The following is a 17,059-nucleotide window of genomic DNA, read 5'->3' as shown; positions in this document are numbered from 1 at the left end:
CACTGAGCCACCCAGGCGCCCTAAAGTTCTTAATTTTAAGAATTTAATTTTTAGGGGGGCCTGGTGGCTCAGTGGGTTAAAGCCTCTGCCTTCGGCTCAGGTTATGATCCCAGGGTCCTGGGATCGAGCCCTGCATCAGGCTCTCTGTTCAGCGGGAGAGCCTGCTTCCCCTCCTTCTCTCTCTGTCTATCTCTCTTCTTGCTTGTGATCTCTGTCTGTCAAATAAGTAAATAAATAAAAATCTTAAAAAAAAAAAAAAGAATTTAATTTTTAGGGCGCCTGGGTGGCTCAGTGGGTTAAAGCCGCTGCCTTCAGCTCAGGTCATGATCTCACAGTCCTGCAATCGAGTCCCGCATCGGGCTCTCTGCTCAGCAGGGAGACTGCTACCCCCTCTCTCTCTGCCTGTCTCTCTGCATACTTGTGATCTCCCTCTGTGTGTCAAATAAATAAATAAAATCTTTAAAATAAAATAATATTTAATATTTTATTTATTTATTTATTTATTATATATTATTTTAAAGATTTATTTGTTATTTTAGAGAGAGAGAGCATGGGGGGAGGATAGAGAGAACCTCTAGCCAATTTCTCTCCGAACACAGAGCCCAATGACATGGGGCTAGATCCCATGACCCTGAGATCATGACCTGAGCCTAAACCAAGAGTCAGTCACTAAACCAACTAAGCCACCCAGGCACGCCATTTATACTTTAGTTTAAAAAAATTTTGCTTTCCTTTCATCTGGAACAGCCATCATCCAGTAATTCACCAAAATGACCAACACAAAGGGAAAAAGGAGAAGTGCCCACTATATGTTTTCTAGGCCTTTTAGAAAACATGGAGTTATTCCTTTGGCCACATATATGGGAATCTACGAGAAAGATGATATTGGGGACATGAAGAAAATGGACACTGTTCTAAAAGGCATGTCCCACAAATGTCACCATGACAAACTGGAAGAGTCTACAATGCTACACAACATGCTATTGGCATTGTTGTAAACAAACAAATTAAGGGCAAGATTCTTGCCAAGAGTATTAATGTATGCATTGAGCATATTAAACACTCCAAGAGCTGAGATAGCTTCCTGGAACGTGTGAAGGAATAAGACCAGAAAAAGAAGGAAGCCAAAGAGAAAGGTACTTGAGTTCAACTGAAGTGCCAGCCTGCCCCACCCAGAGAAACACATTTTGTGAGAACCAGTGGAAAGGAGCCTGAACTGCTAGCCTGAACCCATTCCCTACGAATTTGTGGCATGATATATGTAAAGAAAATAAAAAACCTCAAGACAGTGTTAAAAAAATATTTAAAGATTTATTTAAGGGGTGCCTTGGTGGTTCAATCATTAAGTGCCTGCCTTCAGTTTAGGTCATGATCTCCGTGTCCTGGGATTAAGCCCTGCATCAGGCTCCCTGCTGGGCAGGAGGCCTGCCTCTCCTTCTCCCACTCCCCCCGCTTGTGTTCCCTCTTTCTCTGTCAAATAAATAAATAAAATCTTTAAAAAAATAAAAAAATAAAGAAAGAAATCGTGAGAAAGGGGGAGGAGCAGCAGGAGAGGGAGGGACAGAATCTGAAGCCGACTCCCTGCTCAGTTCAGAGCCTAATGCAGGGCTTGATCCCACAACCCCAAGATCATGACCTTAGCCAAAACTAAGAGTCAGTTGCTTAATCAGCTGAGCTACCCAGGGGTCTCTTAAAATTTTTAATGTAATCTCAACCCCCAATGTGGGGCTCAAACTCATGACCTTGAGATCAAGAATCTTATGTTCTTCTCCAAAGTAGATACCCAAATTGGCCAATAGACATATGAAAAAGTGTTCAACATCAGTTGGCATCAGGGAAATAAAAATCAAAACCACAATGAGATACCACCTCACAGTAGTCAGAATGGTTAAAATTAACTAGTCAGAAAATGAGAGATGTTGACGAGGATGCAGAGAAAGGGGAACCCTCCTACACTGTTGGTGGGAATGCAAACTGGTGCAACCACTCTGGAAAACAGTATGTAGGTTCCTCAAAAAGTTGAAAATAGAGTTAGCTACCCTATGGCCCCCACAATTGCACTACTGGGTATTTACCCCCAAAATACAAATGTAGTGATCCAAAGGGCCACGTGCACCCAAAAGTTTATATGAACAGTGTCCACAATAGCCGAACTATGGAAAGAGCCTAGATGTCCATCGACAGTTGAATGGATAAAGATGTGGTTCATATACACAATGAAATATTAAGCAGCCATCAAAAAACTGAAATCTTGCCATTTGAAATGACATGGATGGAACTAGAAGGTATTATGCTAAGCGAAATAAGTTAATCAGAAAAAGACAATTACATGATCTTATTGATACATGGAATTTGAGAAGCAAGGCAGAGGCTCATAGGGGAAGAGAGGGGAAAATGGAACAAGATGAAACCAGACAGGGAGACAAACCACAAAAGACTCAGTCTCAGGAAACAAACTGAAGGTTGCTGGAGGGGAGGTGGGTAGGGGGATAAGGTGGCTGGGTGGTAGACATTGGGAAGGGTATGTGTTGTGGCAAATGCTGTATGTTGTGTAAGACTGATGAATCACAGACCTGTATCCCTGAAATAAATAATACATTAAATGTTAGTAATAATAAATAACTAAATAAATAAACCCTAGACACATGGGTTTGTTTCTGGGCTCTCACTTCTATTTATTGATTTTTATGTCTAATCTTAAGCCAGTATCATACTGTCTTGATTACCATTACTTTGTAGTGTATTTTGAAATGAGGAAATGTGAATCCTCCATGTTTGTTCTTTTTTAAGATTGTTTTGAGCTGGGACGCCTGGGTGGCTCAGTTGGTTAAGCAGCTGCCTTCGGCTCAGGTCATGATCCCAGCGTCCTGGGATCGAGTCCCGCATCGGGCTCCTTGCTTGGCAGGGAGCCTGCTTCTCCCTCTGCCTCTGCCTGCCTCTCTGTCTGCCTGTGCTTGCTCGCTCTCTCTCCATCACTGACAAATAAATAAATAAATAATCTTTAAAAAAAAAAATTAAAAAAAAAAAAAAAGATTGTTTTGAGCTTTTCAGAAGCTCTTATAATATGATGTGCAGTTTAGAATCAGGTTGTAAATTTCTACAAAGTCACCTGGGATTCTGATAGAGAATGCATTGAATCTGTAGATCAATTTGGGGAGTACTGCCACCTTTATAACATTGTCTTCTGATCTTCTGATATATAAAAATATGGAATTTTTTCAATTTATTTAGATATCTTATGATTTTTTCAGCAATGTTTTATAGTATTCAACATATAATATATTTGTTTTGTGACTAGGTTTCTAAGAGTTATCTTCTTTTTTTTTTTTTTTAAAGATTTTATTTACTTGACAGAGAGGGAGAGAGAGAGTACAAATGGGCAGAGCAGCAGGAGAGGGAAAGGGAGAAACAGGCTCTTTGCTGAGCAGGGAGTCTGATGCAGGGCTCGATCGTAGGATCCTGGGATCATGACCTGAGCCAAAGGCAGACGTTTAACTGACTAAGCCACGCAGGCAACCAAGTTGTATTCTTTTCGATGCTATTTCAAATGAAATTATTTTATTAATTTCATTTTCAGATTGTTCATCGAAAGTATATAGAAAAAAATTGATCTTGTTTTCTGTAGCCTTGATGAAAATAGAACTGTTTCTTATCTCTAATAGTTTTTCAGGTAATTCCTTAGGATTTTTTCTATTTAAGGCCACATCATCTGTGGGTAGAGATAATTTTACTTCTTCCCTTCCATCTGGATGCCTTCTTTTATCCTTGACCAATTTCCTTGACTAGAAACTTCTATTACAACCTTGAACAGAAATAACAAGGTGGACATCCTAGTCTTATTCCTGATTTTAGGGGGAAAACATCCAGTCTTTCTTTCTTTTTTTTAAAGATTTTATTTATTTGTTTGTCAGAGAACACAAGCAGGGGGAGCAGCAGAGGGAAAAGCAGGCTCCCCACCAAGCAGGATGCCTGATGTGGCATTCTATCCCAGGACCCAGGGATCATGACCTGAGCTGAAGGTAGACACTTAACCAACTGAGCCACCCAGGTGTCCCAAAATCCAGTCTTCTGCCATTAAATATGTAAGTTGTTAAATATGTTAGTTGTGAGTTTTTATAGATACTCTTTTTAGACAAGATTTAATTTAATTTATTTATTTGAGGGAGAGAGAATGAGGGAGAGAGAGCATGAGAAGGGAGAGGGTCAGAGGGAGAAGAGCCCAATGTGGGACTCGATCCTGGTACTCCAGGATCATGACCCGAGCCAAAGGCAGTCACTCAAACAACTGAGCCACCCAGGTGCCCTATAGATACTCTTTTGTCAGGTTCCTTTCTGTCCCTGTTTGTTGAAGTTTGTTGCGTGTTTTGTTTTCCTGACAAGGTGTTGAATTTCATCGAATACTTTTTTGTGTCTATTGAGGTGATCATGTGATTATTTTTTCATTTTAGTGATATGATGCATTAAAATAATAAATAAATAAAATAATTATATTAAACCAAACTCACATTCCTTGGATAAATCTCTCTTGGTCATGGTGCACCATTTTTATATATTGCCACTTGGTTTGCTAGTATTTGAGGGGCTATGTTTTTCTCTTCATGCACTTTAATTCCTACTTTTAGGTTTTAAATTCACCAATAAAGAATGAACCTGTAAAACCCTAGGCAACCCACCCCTGACTGCAGTAACGGCAAAACCCCAGGCCATGTTCTCTGTACCCCTGATCTCACTGTATAGCCCTGGATGAGCCATGTACCAACCCTCCAGGACTTGTCAGTAATAAACCTTATTTTTTTCCCCCAGCATTTCCTCATGGCTGTTGCTGACTTGCATCTTGTAGTCGTAAGAACCACAGGAGCTGGTCTGGCCTCCACACAGGGGAAATGGCATTGCCCCCAGGCATGTCTAGCCAGGACCTTCTCTCTCTATAGGTTGGCACTAACATGAAATAAATGGCTACTGGGAAGCTTTGGTTTGTTAACTCTGACATCTGGTTGCTCTCACGTGCAGTATGTGTTGCCTGTTTTTTTGTTTTTGTTTTTTTTGTTTCAGTGTTAAGTCATGCTTTCTTGTTTCTTTGCATGTACCGTAATTTTTTTTCTTTTGGTCAGAAACTGGACATTTCCGATAATATCGTAGTAACCCTTCCAATAGGGCTTGCTGTTGTTACTTGCTTGTTTATTTGTTTAGTGACTGGCTGCATCATTTTAGCATACTCTCCTCTCTCTCCACCCTCCCCTTCACCTGTGGTAAACCTCTAATGTTGCCCTCATTGTCCCTAGTCACTCTGGGATGTGGACGTTTTGGCGGGGCTTGCTTTAATATCTCTTCCTTGGACCGCACTTCTGTTAGACTCCACTAAATTGCCCACTGGTTACTCTATTATTTTTGACAAAGGCCTGGTGCAAAAATTGCTCTCCAGACGAAACCAGTGCAATTCAGGCTCCTTTGACAGAATAGAATTGTTTTTTAAAGACTTTGTTTATTGTGGGATACCTGGGTGGCTCAGTTGGTTAAGCGTCTGCCTTCAGCTTGGGTCATGATCCCAGGGTTCTGGGATCAAGCCCATATTGGGCTCCCTGCTCGGTTGGGAGCCCACTTCCCCCTCTGCCTCTGCCCTTCTCCCTTGTGCTCTCTCTCTCTGTCTCTGTCTCGCAGAAAAATAAGTAATTCAAATCCTTTTTTTTTCCCCAAGATTTTACTTACTTATTTATTTTTAAAGAGAGAGAGAGGGAGAATGTGCTGAGGGAGGAGCAGAAGGAGAGAGAGGATCTCAAGCGGACTCCACACCAAGCGCAGAGGACTGAGCCAACAGAAGGCTTGACCTCAAGCCCCTAAGAGCATGACCTGAGCTGAAGTAAAGAGCCAGACACTCAACCTACTGAGCCATCCAGGTGCCCAGACAGAATGGTTTTTTGAGAGCGGTATTTGAGTTTATTGTGATCCCAGATAGGCTCTTCCCTGCTCCCTTTCCCAGGTTTTCTAGCTGACCTATACGTTGCCTGTATATCTAATAAATATGTCATTCTCCTTTTAGTTGCCTGTCACCACAATCTCCACTGTTTTTGAGAGAACCCTCAAGCTTGAACTTCTCCGCATGGATAGCAGATGAAGTCAGTGCCTTTGGGAAGAGAGTAAGAGCTTTCTTTTTCATCCTGCTTCTTTCCTTAGGCAAAATCTCTGAGCCATTACTCCAAAGGGGGGATAGGAGACAGTGGCACACTTCTCTCCCAGTGTTGCTCTTGCCATAGGAATTGAGCACTCAGTAGAGAGGGGGTAGTAACATCACATCTTCCTGGCTTGCCTCTTCTGGCTTGAAACCACTGCCTGGTGAGCAGAGGTGAGGACAATCAGAGCTGTGGACTCCAGAGGTACCACATCCAGGGTAGAGCCTCAGTCCTGTGAATGAGAACTGGGCAGAAGAAAGGAGCCCTCATTTCTCAGTGACACTCACAAGAAGTAAGCCTCCACAAAAGATTGAGGGGGACCAGACAGAAATGTTGATCCTGCTGCGTGTAGGAAATAGCCCTCCAACTGGGGGGAGAGGGAGTGCTGTGTTCTTTCTTGGCTGTACTGGTCCTGAGTGTTCATCTTGCTGAGTGGGAGTGGGGTAAGGAGGAGTAGGTCTCAGCTTAAATACCATAAACTCTTGGTAGTTGTACTGAATTTTAGTAGTTTTTGTTTTGTTTTGTTTTAGTAAATCAATTTCTTTCTTTCTAGTAAGTTTTTTTTTTTTACAGGCTATACATCCTAGAGACAATTTCTAGAGATTTTATTTTTATTTTATTTATTTTAAGATTTTAAAAATTTATTTGAGAGAGACAGAGATAGTGACAGACAGCATTCTCATTCTTGCCAGTGAGATGCAAGGAACTAAAATCATATGACAGTTTTGGGAAAACTGCTTTAAAAGGTTAATACATGTCTTTTTCTCTCTTTGCTTTTCACATTAGTATTCCATTCTGCTGTCTAGAATGTAAATGTGATGTCTGGAACTCCAACAGCCATCTTAGACCATGAAGACAAATGTTCCAGTGAGGCAGGGGCAGAAAGCTTGAAGAGCCTGTGTTCCTGATGATATCTTGAAGTCTCCATACTAATTCCAGACTGGATTTGTGAATATATGTGTATGTGTGATGATGAAACCTTATTGCATGCAAGACTTACTCATTTTTTAAAAGCTTAGTTTTAAAAATAATTTCTACAGTGTGGGGCTCAAACTCACAACACTGAGATCCAGACTCACATGTTCTTCTGACTGAGCTAGCCAGGCACCCCAAGACTTATTCATTGTTAACTTGGATTGACTTTCTTTCTTTCTTCCTTTCTTCCTTCCTCTCTCTCTCTTCTTTCCTTCCTTCCTTTCTTCCTTTTTTAAAGATTTTATTTATTTGACAGAGAGAGAAGGGGAGAGGGAGGCAGAGGGAGAAGGAGAAACAGACTCACTGCTAACCAGGGAGCCTGATGTGTGGATCAATCCTAGGACCCTGGGGTCGTGACCTGAGCCAAAGGCAGGTGCTTTACTGACAGCCACCCAGCTGCCCCTAATTTGGATTTTCTATTATATGTAGCTGATAGTAAACCTAAATGATTCAGTATCTAATTCAAACTCAGCACGTAGATCTAGATCTGATTTGATTTTTGATCTGATCTGATTTGATTCTGATTTTGAAATTTTGATTTTAAATTTATTGTTTAATTATTTACAGTCCTATGTAAATGCTGTAATCGGTCAGAATGAAAGCAATAAGTTTATGTTAGAACCCTTAGGATCGTGGGGGAGCCTGGCTGGCTCAGTTGGAAGAGCATGCAACTCTCGATCTCGGTGTCATGAGTTCAAGCCCCACTTTGGGTGTAGAGATTACTAAAAAAATAAATAAACTTAAAAAGAAAGAACCCTTGGTATTGTAATACAGTCAGGATTAATATATAGTTGGTGTTGACTGTTAGGTCCGTTATTAAATGAAACAAGACCGAAACAAAGTGAAAGTTATTTAAAGCTTTATTTTATGCCAAGTATTAGAAATCAGATTGATCGGCCAGGGGAATGAGACTGAAACAAAGTTAAAGTTATGCAAAGCTCTATTCCATGCCAAGCATTAGAAGTCAGACTGAACAGCCAGGGCGGTCTCTGAAGAGAGCGACCACTCCCAGTTTATAGGCTCAAAAATTGACTGGTCAGGGCCGTCTCCGAAGAGAGCGACCCCTCCTAATCTTACAGGCTACCTTTTATTGGATAAAACTGTAACCCATATTTTAGTATTTCAACCCACCGGGTTTGTGTGTATCTTGTTGATTGGCTAGTTTTATCTGGTCTGGCGACGTGTTATTCAAGATTACTATATATCAGAAACTGTTACAAACAGTAGTTTTTGGGAAGGCTTAGTCAGTTAACATTTTCAGTGTGAATAATAAGATTGTCGTCCTTCCCAAGATGGAGTCACTTTGGTTTGGGCAAGACCTTCTCACTGTTACAAACAGTACTTCGTAATAATTAGATGTCTCCATCTGGCCTGACTCGTCCTTGTATTCTGGGCTATATTATCAGGAACGAGCCAACTACATTTTACTGGTTTCCCAGACTTGTTTCTAAGTAAGTTTTTCTGGGGGAGAGAGTCAATTTAAGTTTACTGCACAAACAACAAAATGGCTATTTACCCAAGATGGAGTCACTCTGGCTAAATAGGTCCTTACATTGACATGTGTAGTTATGCTGGTTATGCTGGTTATATAATGGCTATCTCCAGTGGTGAATGAGAAGGGTCCGTGCCATATTAGTTGTTAAGTGTTTTGAAAATCACCACAAATAAGGATTGCATTCATTGATATACATATTAAACAAATAGTTATGGAATGTATTGTGTTAGGTGTTGATGAAATAGAGAATGAAATTGAACACAGACCCTGTCTACTTACACACCAATGGAGGCTACTGACATTAATCAAAACAGTTGTGTGTATATACATATGAATATACATCATGAAAAATGAGAGGTAGAAGGATGAGAAAAGTGCTCTGAGAGTACATATTTGTAAGAGTGGAAAGCTTAAAGATTAGGGATTCCTTGTCAGAAGGTCAGGGACAGCCTGAGGAGACTGAGATCTGAAAGTCGGGAAGAGTTAAAAAGGTAAAGGGAAGAGCAGATGCAAAAGCCCTGTAGTGAGAGGGATACTGGTGTGAGGGATGAACACATGTTCAGTGTGGCCTGAGCAGAGAGAACAAAGCACAAGATGAGGTCCATGAGGCAGGGAGAAGCTAGATGCCTGGCCATACAAGCCATATTAAAGAGTTCCATAGGGATCATAATTACTGAGATATTTTCCAAGTTTTTGCTATTTCAGTGTTACAATCAACATCTTGATATATATAACTTTCTTCCATGGCATGACAGCTGTGCAGACATATGTCAGAGAAGGTACCGATGGAGGAAAAGCCAAATGCAGACACTCTCTGGGTGAATTAAATAGGGTTTCTGTCCTGTGGGCATTTTCCTTTCCAGAACCTGCTGTCTCTCAGTATAGTTGTATCTCCTCCTTCTGGAACTCCCAGTCCATTAGGCAGGTACAGACCTGTACATCTCAAGATTGTGAATGGTTTCAAGTCTTTTTGTGTTTAGGAATGCTGAACCATAAAAGGTGAGGTTATGAGGGATGCCTGCCTGGCTCAGTTGGTGGTGCATGCAACCTTTTTTTTTTTTTTTTTAATGTATTTAAAAAGAGAGCGCACGCACAAGCAGGGGGAGTGGCAGAGGTAGAGGGAGAAGCAGGCTTTCCACTGAGCAGGGAGCCCAATGCAGCGCTCGACCCCCAACTCTGGGATCATGACCTGAGGCAAAGGTAGCTGCTTAACCAACAGAGCCACCCAGGTGCCCCAGGTGACCCTCATTAAACTTGGAGTTAAATAATATGTACTAGTACTCTGGGGCTCCACTTAAGTACGCTCAGCACAAATAGTCTTCATTCATTACCCACTCTGACCTCAGGTCAATAGAGGTGATCCAAAATATTCCTGAATAAAAAGCTGGGTACCCAGAATAAGGCTCAGTTCCTGGAGCTTGTGGATCATTCAACATTCTTAGATGAGATGAATGGCCTACTGGGAAGGATCTAGCATCAAACCAAGAATCATCTCTCATCATCTCTATTCTCAAGAATGTTTCCCAACCTTTGCCCATTTCTACAGAAACTGCTAACACATGCTAGCACCCACATGGTCCTCACTTCTCCACATACTTCCCACATATGTGGCTCGCTTTACAGATAAATTGGATGGTACTAGTTTAGACCTTTGACTTGGTTGGCTTACTGACCCCCAACTTGAAAACAAATTTACTATTGACCTCCAGGTGGCACCCTGTCCCAAAGCACAGTATACCACATTTAGGGTAGGCATTTGAAGACAAGCTTTCCTTGAGAATGTCTGCTCCAACCTCCCTCAGGAGTGTTAAGTTTACACATTGTGGATTCAGTCCTGATATGAATCAATCAATCAATCAATCAATTAATAAGATTTTATTTATTTATTAAGATTTAATTTATTTATTTGAGAGAGAGAGCATGAACAGGGCAGAGGGGCAGAGGGAGGGGAAGAAGCAGACTCCCTGCCCAGGAGGGAACCTGACACAGTGCTCAATCCCAGGACCCCAGGATCATGACCGGAGTGAAGGCAGATGCCTAACTGACTGAGCCACCCAGGTACCCTCCAATATGAACTTTAAAAAACCTTTAAACAAGTAACCATATAGTGAAACTGGTTGTGGTCTCCTCACTCCTCTTTCTCCCCTGTTTATTCTGTATTTATTGTCTACCATGAATTGGCCACTTCCTTTCTGCAGAAATGAGTCTTATGACTTCTTCTTTTCTTTCTTGTGATTTACTTCTGTCTGGACTACTAGATATCTCTGACCATGCCAATCTCACGAGTCTCCTCCTTAGTTCAGCTGGTCTGGTGTCAGAACTTTGCCAATGGGGAGTGACCTTCCACCTTTGCCCTTTCATGTATCAGTATAACAGAAGCAAGAACAATAAGACCTAAAATCCTTTCCCTTAAGCAAGTATAAGGAGGCCAATGCCAAGCTATTTATAGCAAACAATGCAAGAGGAAATAAATCAAGATACCTTTTCTCTGTAAGTAATTTGATTGTTCTGGCTCCTTGTTGCTTTTTCACTTCCTTAGATGATTGTAGCCATATTTCATAAGCCCTGCAAGCAGCTTAACTTGCTCAGTGGCACTGAATGCTAGGAAATCTGACCCAAGTGTCCTTCCATTTTGTCCCATGGGACTTGCAGTGGACAAGGCTTGCTATCTGATTTCCTGTCGTGACTTTTGGCTTTATTTCATGTCCCTATCATTCTTGATTCAAAGCATAGTCAGCCCACAGTATATATCAAGACCCCTTTTTGAACTGTACACAGGCCACTCTGTGAAGAACTTTGTTCTGGCAGAGTATTAGAGGATGCAGAGGATTTGAAAGTAGGGAAGGTGGAGGAAGAGATTGACAGGTTAGTTTCTATGAGAGACAGCAGCTCCAGCTAACCCGCCGGGAAATCTGCTGGTTTGCATTCCCTGTTAACTCTTCTGAGAGAGAAAAACAGAAACTGAGAAACCAGAAGGTACGAAAAGATACTTTGAGCTAACCTACTTTTTTTTTTTTTTTGGTCTGTGGGATTCAAAGCAGTTCTTGTTTTCTGATCACGAACCTCAGGTTTATCGGTGGATAGTAATGCAGAAACAACATAAGGCTCTGACTTTATTCAAAGTTTGGAAAATAAAATGACAGCAGCTGAGTTATGAGAAGTCACTAGACAAAACAGCCCATAGTCCTCCAGGTTCACCTTCCAGAAGAAATACGGATGCCTGTTTGTGTAGGTTAAGGCCTTAAAGTAGGCAGACACCCGGTGGCCCTAACTGGTTGTCCAGGGAATCCATGCCCTCAAGACACTTAGGCTAGGGCCCCAAGAATTCTGAACTGCACAGCCTGGCAGTCATACTGTGCACTGCGCATGCCTCTCTGTCTGCTTGTGATCTCTGTCTCTGTCAAATAAATAAAATCTTTAAAATAAAAAAGAAGTCCAGGTCCAGCACTGTCCCGGAGAAGTAGGTGCCCCGAACTTCAGATCTGACTGACTTCTGCGTGGCAAATATATTATAACGGCTGTTATTTTCATCTAGGCCTCCTTTTCTTTATCTGTAAAATGAGGGGATTAAACAAGACAATGTGGGGAGAGATGTGAAAGATGTTGAAACAGGGCAAAATGATTACCAGGTGTGTGAGTTAAAAACAGGGATAGACTTACAAATATCTATGCTCATGTGTGTATGTTGGGCTTGGGAACCAGACCGACAGGACCATTCTGTGCAAGGTCCCATTTCCTCCCAGCCCTGGCAATGTAGTTGAGATTTCTCTAGCTTTCTCTTCAGAAGGAATATGTGCATTTGTAAAGATTATGGCTTGGAATTAGATAGATGCAGGTACCCCCTGATAACCCCCTCCATGAAACTGCCTCAAGATACATAGTCCTAAAAAAATAAAGATAAACAGTCCTGTTCAAGGACCCTGGGGGCCTTGACCCATGCAGCTTGCATGCACACACTATGTCCTCCATCAGTCTGGCAAGGGGGCCAGGACACTAAGACCTGTGTACCTGGTATCAGTTGAGTATCACTTGCCTGCCTCTAGGGCAAAGAAAGTCCATCCCACAAGAATCTTTCTTTCTTTCTTTCTTTTTTTTTTTTTTTAAAGATTTTATGTATTTATTTGACAGAGAGAAATTATAAGTACACTGAGAGGCAGGCAGAGAGAGAGAGAGAAGGAAGCAGGCTCCCCGCTGAGCAGAGAGCCCTATGCGGGACTCGATCCCAGGACCCTGAGATCATGATCCGAGCCGAAGGCAGCGGCTTAACCCACTGAGCCACCCAGGCACCCCCCCCACAAGAATCTTTCTAAGGCAGCATCCTTCATCTGGTGACAGTGCCCATTTGGACTGGCTGCCTGATGAAGTCCCATGCTTTCCAGTAATCAAGTATGCTAGGTGTTTCTCATGGGAGACTATCCCTGCAGCCTCTCAGCACCTGTCTTGGCGAGGCAGTCTAAATTCTCCAGCTTTATCCTAAGGGGGAATAAGTATGTACACTTGTGTATTTTAGACCTTGGAAAGAAGGTAAGATGCCTTGTACCCCAACAGCTCATCTTGTGATCAGCCTATCTGATGGCAGGTCCCTGGCTACCTTGACTTGCCACGCTCCTGAATGAACATTACGACTTTTGATCCTCTAGGATGGGTGGCAAAGAACCCATAGGACTGAAGAGATTCTTTGGTCTGGAAACACTTGCATAGTCCTGGGCAGAGAGATCCCACCCTGAGGGAAACCTGGGAAGCTTGATTGCTGGAGAAGTCCAGGACGGCTGAACACAGTAAGTACCGCTGGGGACTGGCCTCCACCCATTTCAGGGGCTGCCTCCAAGGGAATTTCAGGGGTGGGCCCCTTCCATGTCTGAGGCAATGCAGGCAATTAGGGATGGACCCCAGCGCCATGGGTAGTTGACAGGCTGTGTCCTGCTCAGATGTGAGCCTCACAGGTCAAGGTAGCCTGGGACAGGGGGCCATGTTGGGTAAAGGTGGGTCACAGTAGCAGGCTCTTGGGGATAACTGGTGTCTGCCTAAACCAGCCCTAGAGTGCACACATGCACATGATTCCCCTGACATCTGCTTGGTTTGGGGGGCAAATAATACTCAGACTGATTATGTCTTTGCCAACACTCTCTTTAGTGCTGGTTCCCTGTGTAGATTTCCCCAACCAACAGCATACAGGATCATATTTTAAATTGACAGGATTACAGGGCTACCTGAGGGCTCAGATGGTTCAGCATCTGCCTTTGGTTCAGGTTGTGATCCTGTGGTCCTAGGATTGCGGTCCCGGCTCAGCCGGGAGTCTGCTTCTCCGTTTCTCTCTCACTCTCCCGCTGCTTGTGGGTGCATTCTGTCTCTCTCTCTCTCTCAAATGAATGAATGAAATCTTAAAAAAAAAAATTGACCATTACAGAATTAACATAGTTCCACGTTAGATCAATCCCATTAATCACACTATTGTCCAGGTAAGGAGAGAAGAAAAGAATAAAGTTCAAATTAATTTGAGCTGTATTTTTACAAGTAGGTAATTGGAGAGACATCTGACTGAGCCAATTGAGTTCTCATCTCCAGCTGCCAGGGCAGGAGTAAAAGTCCAGGAATGCTAGGGCACTTTTCAGGGAAGGAGGATGCTGGTGTTGATGGGCAAGATATACTTTGCTGAGGGGACTTTGCATGGCTTTTACCAGTGCCTGGAAAGTGTCTCCTTTGTTGCAGCAGCAGTGAATTTCTCCAAGGTATTTGGAAAGATACTTTAGATGAGCAAAGTGGAACCTTGCCAGTGAGAGCACTCTCGGAGAGTCCTTATAGCTCCTAGGACTCATGATCTAAATGTCCCTTTGTCTGTCTAGTGGCATCTTCCCATGGGGTCTCTCTGCCGCAGAGCTACTATAGAGTTCTCATGGGTGAGAATAGAAGAGACAATGACATCCTGACACGACTCACTTCTTTCTTAGACCAAAACAACTTTATTACGAAAAATAACTTTTTGGGGGCACTTGGGTGGCTCAGTTGGTTAAGCATCTGCCTTTGATGCAGGTCCTGGTCCCAGGGTCTTGGGATCAAGCCGCATCAGGCTTCCTGCCCAGCGGGGAGCCTGCTTCTCCCTCTCTCTCTGCAGCTCCCCCAGCTTGGGCTCTCTCTCACTTTCCCGCTCTCTTTCAAGTAGATAAATAAAATCTTTAACCCCCCCAAATCCCACAATTTTGTCTTTGCCATAAATGAGTGGATTTGAAATCATATCAAACCACAACAATCCATCCTGTGGTTTCAAGTCACTCAGACACTAATGAATGCTGGGGCCTAATGCCCTAACAAATCCAAGTTCACAAAAATACCAGCCCACCCTCTGATTCTACATCAATTGCAATCTTAATCACACACAATTATATTTTGTTTATCCTCCTACTTTGATGCACATTCTTTTACATCATAAGTTAATCACCAGTGTAAGCAACCATATTCCTAATATTATCAATGAAAGCATGAAAAAGGACTCTTCGACATGGGGCCATATCCAATCACCAACTGACCAAAAATTAAGTGCCTTAAGCCACCTTGTGCAACTTCCTTGACAATTACCTCTCCAAGTAGAGCTCCCAGGATACAAGCTTAACACAGCACTATCAAGCACACAGTCCTTTGTCAAAACATCAGAATCCAAGGTTATCATTATTTTAGGTAATGCATGTGTTTTTTTTTCTCTTTTCAATTCCTACAAAGTTATTTTGACTTTAGTCAAAATTAGTCTCATCTTTGAAATGTTTTTAGTTTTCTAATATAAAGTTTGCATTTATTAGATTAACTTTCAAAAATCCAATATGAAATATTCCCTTAGTTATTTGCCTAGTTCCTTTATCCTCTTTAACCCCAAGAAGTGTTTTTTTCCTTCTACTATCACACTCATTTCCTGTTTCAGTTTTATATGCTTTATCATGTTGAGTTCCTTGGTTTTTGCATGACTATAATAGGTTAGCATGAGGCTGGCAGATGCTGTACTTTCCTCCAGTTTCCCCTATTTTGTGTAACTGTTTGGGGAAACATCAAGGTCACAGTCAGAGGTGTAGCCACAGGCATAGCAGTAATAAAGGTATTTTGGTTCCCTTTTGCCAACATATCCTTAAGACTATGTTTTCCTTCTGTCGTGAGAGGCCTATAGGCTCCACTCTCTTATTTGACATTGGGGAGCCACAGAAGTATGGAAACCTAATGTCATATTTCCTCCTTTGGTGCCAGTAATCCGATTCTATAATTGATCAAGGAATCACAATCTACTTTACTTCTGGCTGTGTTGTCACCTTAGATAGGTGACCAGGGTTGTCCTGAGAATATAGCTATTCCACCAATCTGAACAGAAACAATGTCTGTCTACAGTTTGAGAAACATCTTTTATGTCATTTTTTAGTTGTTTCCTTATTTGCATTTTCTCCTCCAGCTTTATAATTAATTTCCATTGCTCTGTTTACTTCTGTATAAAAATCATTAATGGGTTGTAATATATTGCTGCTTTTTTTTTTTTTTTTTAAGACAGGATGGAAGAGAGAGAGAGAGCGAGGGGGAGAATTAGAAGCAGCCTCCATACCCAGAAGCAGATCCTGATGTGGGACTGGATCTCATGACCCCGAGATCATGATCCTGAGATCATGACCTGAGTTGAAATCAAGAGTCCAGCATTTAACTTACTGAGCCACCCAGGTACCCCATGTGGTTTCCTTTTTAATGATGAACTACTTCTACTTCCAGACTTTGAGGGGATACAAAGAAAGGCTTTCAATAATGACAACAAAATAATTTAGCAGTAGCTAGCATTGAGTATGTACTGTGTGGTAAGGAACCTGTCAAGTATTTAATATATTTTATTTAATTTCTGCAGTAAACCTTTGGGGTAGGTAGTATTACATATCTTTAGATGTGAAGAGTGATACTTGGAGATGTTGAATAAATGGCCCAAAGTCACACAGATAATAAATGTTGAAGTTAGAATTCAAAATTTGTCAGTCAGGTTTTATACTGCATGTTTGTGTTCCCCCACAAATTCGTATGTTGGAACCCAAATTCCCAGTGTGATGGTTTTGGAGGTGGGGCATTTGGGAAGTAATTAGATCACACTATGGGATTAGTGCCCTTATAAGAAGAGCCAGGAGAGCATTGCTTCTCTCTGCTTTCTACCACGTGAGGATACAGGGAAGGACATCTGCAAACCAGGAAGAGGGCCCTCACCTCACCAAGTACCAAATCAGCCCACACCTCCATGTTGGACTTTTCAGCCCTCAGAACTATGAGGAATAAATGTTTGTTGTTTAAGTCACCCAGTCTGTGGTATTTTTGTTATAGAAGTTGGAGTAGATGGAAGACATTGGGATTCTAGACATTCTTATCCACTGGATGATACTGCAAGTAAAGAAAACAGACTTAAGACAGTATGTGTGGT

The 17,059-nt window shown here is 42.0% G+C and overlaps 1 pseudogene; it reads left to right on the top strand.

Moving 5' to 3' along the window:
* The first annotated feature begins 770 nt into the window (after positions 1–770).
* LOC132009928 (large ribosomal subunit protein eL21-like) lies at positions 771–1,256 on the top strand (annotated as a pseudogene).
* Positions 1,257–17,059: the final 15,803 nt, after the last annotated feature.

The sequence above is a fragment of the Mustela nigripes genome, chromosome 2 (assembly GCF_022355385.1).
Source record: "Mustela nigripes isolate SB6536 chromosome 2, MUSNIG.SB6536, whole genome shotgun sequence".
NCBI lineage: Eukaryota > Metazoa > Chordata > Mammalia > Carnivora > Mustelidae > Mustela > Mustela nigripes.
This window is presented reverse-complemented; position numbering and strand designations above follow the sequence as displayed.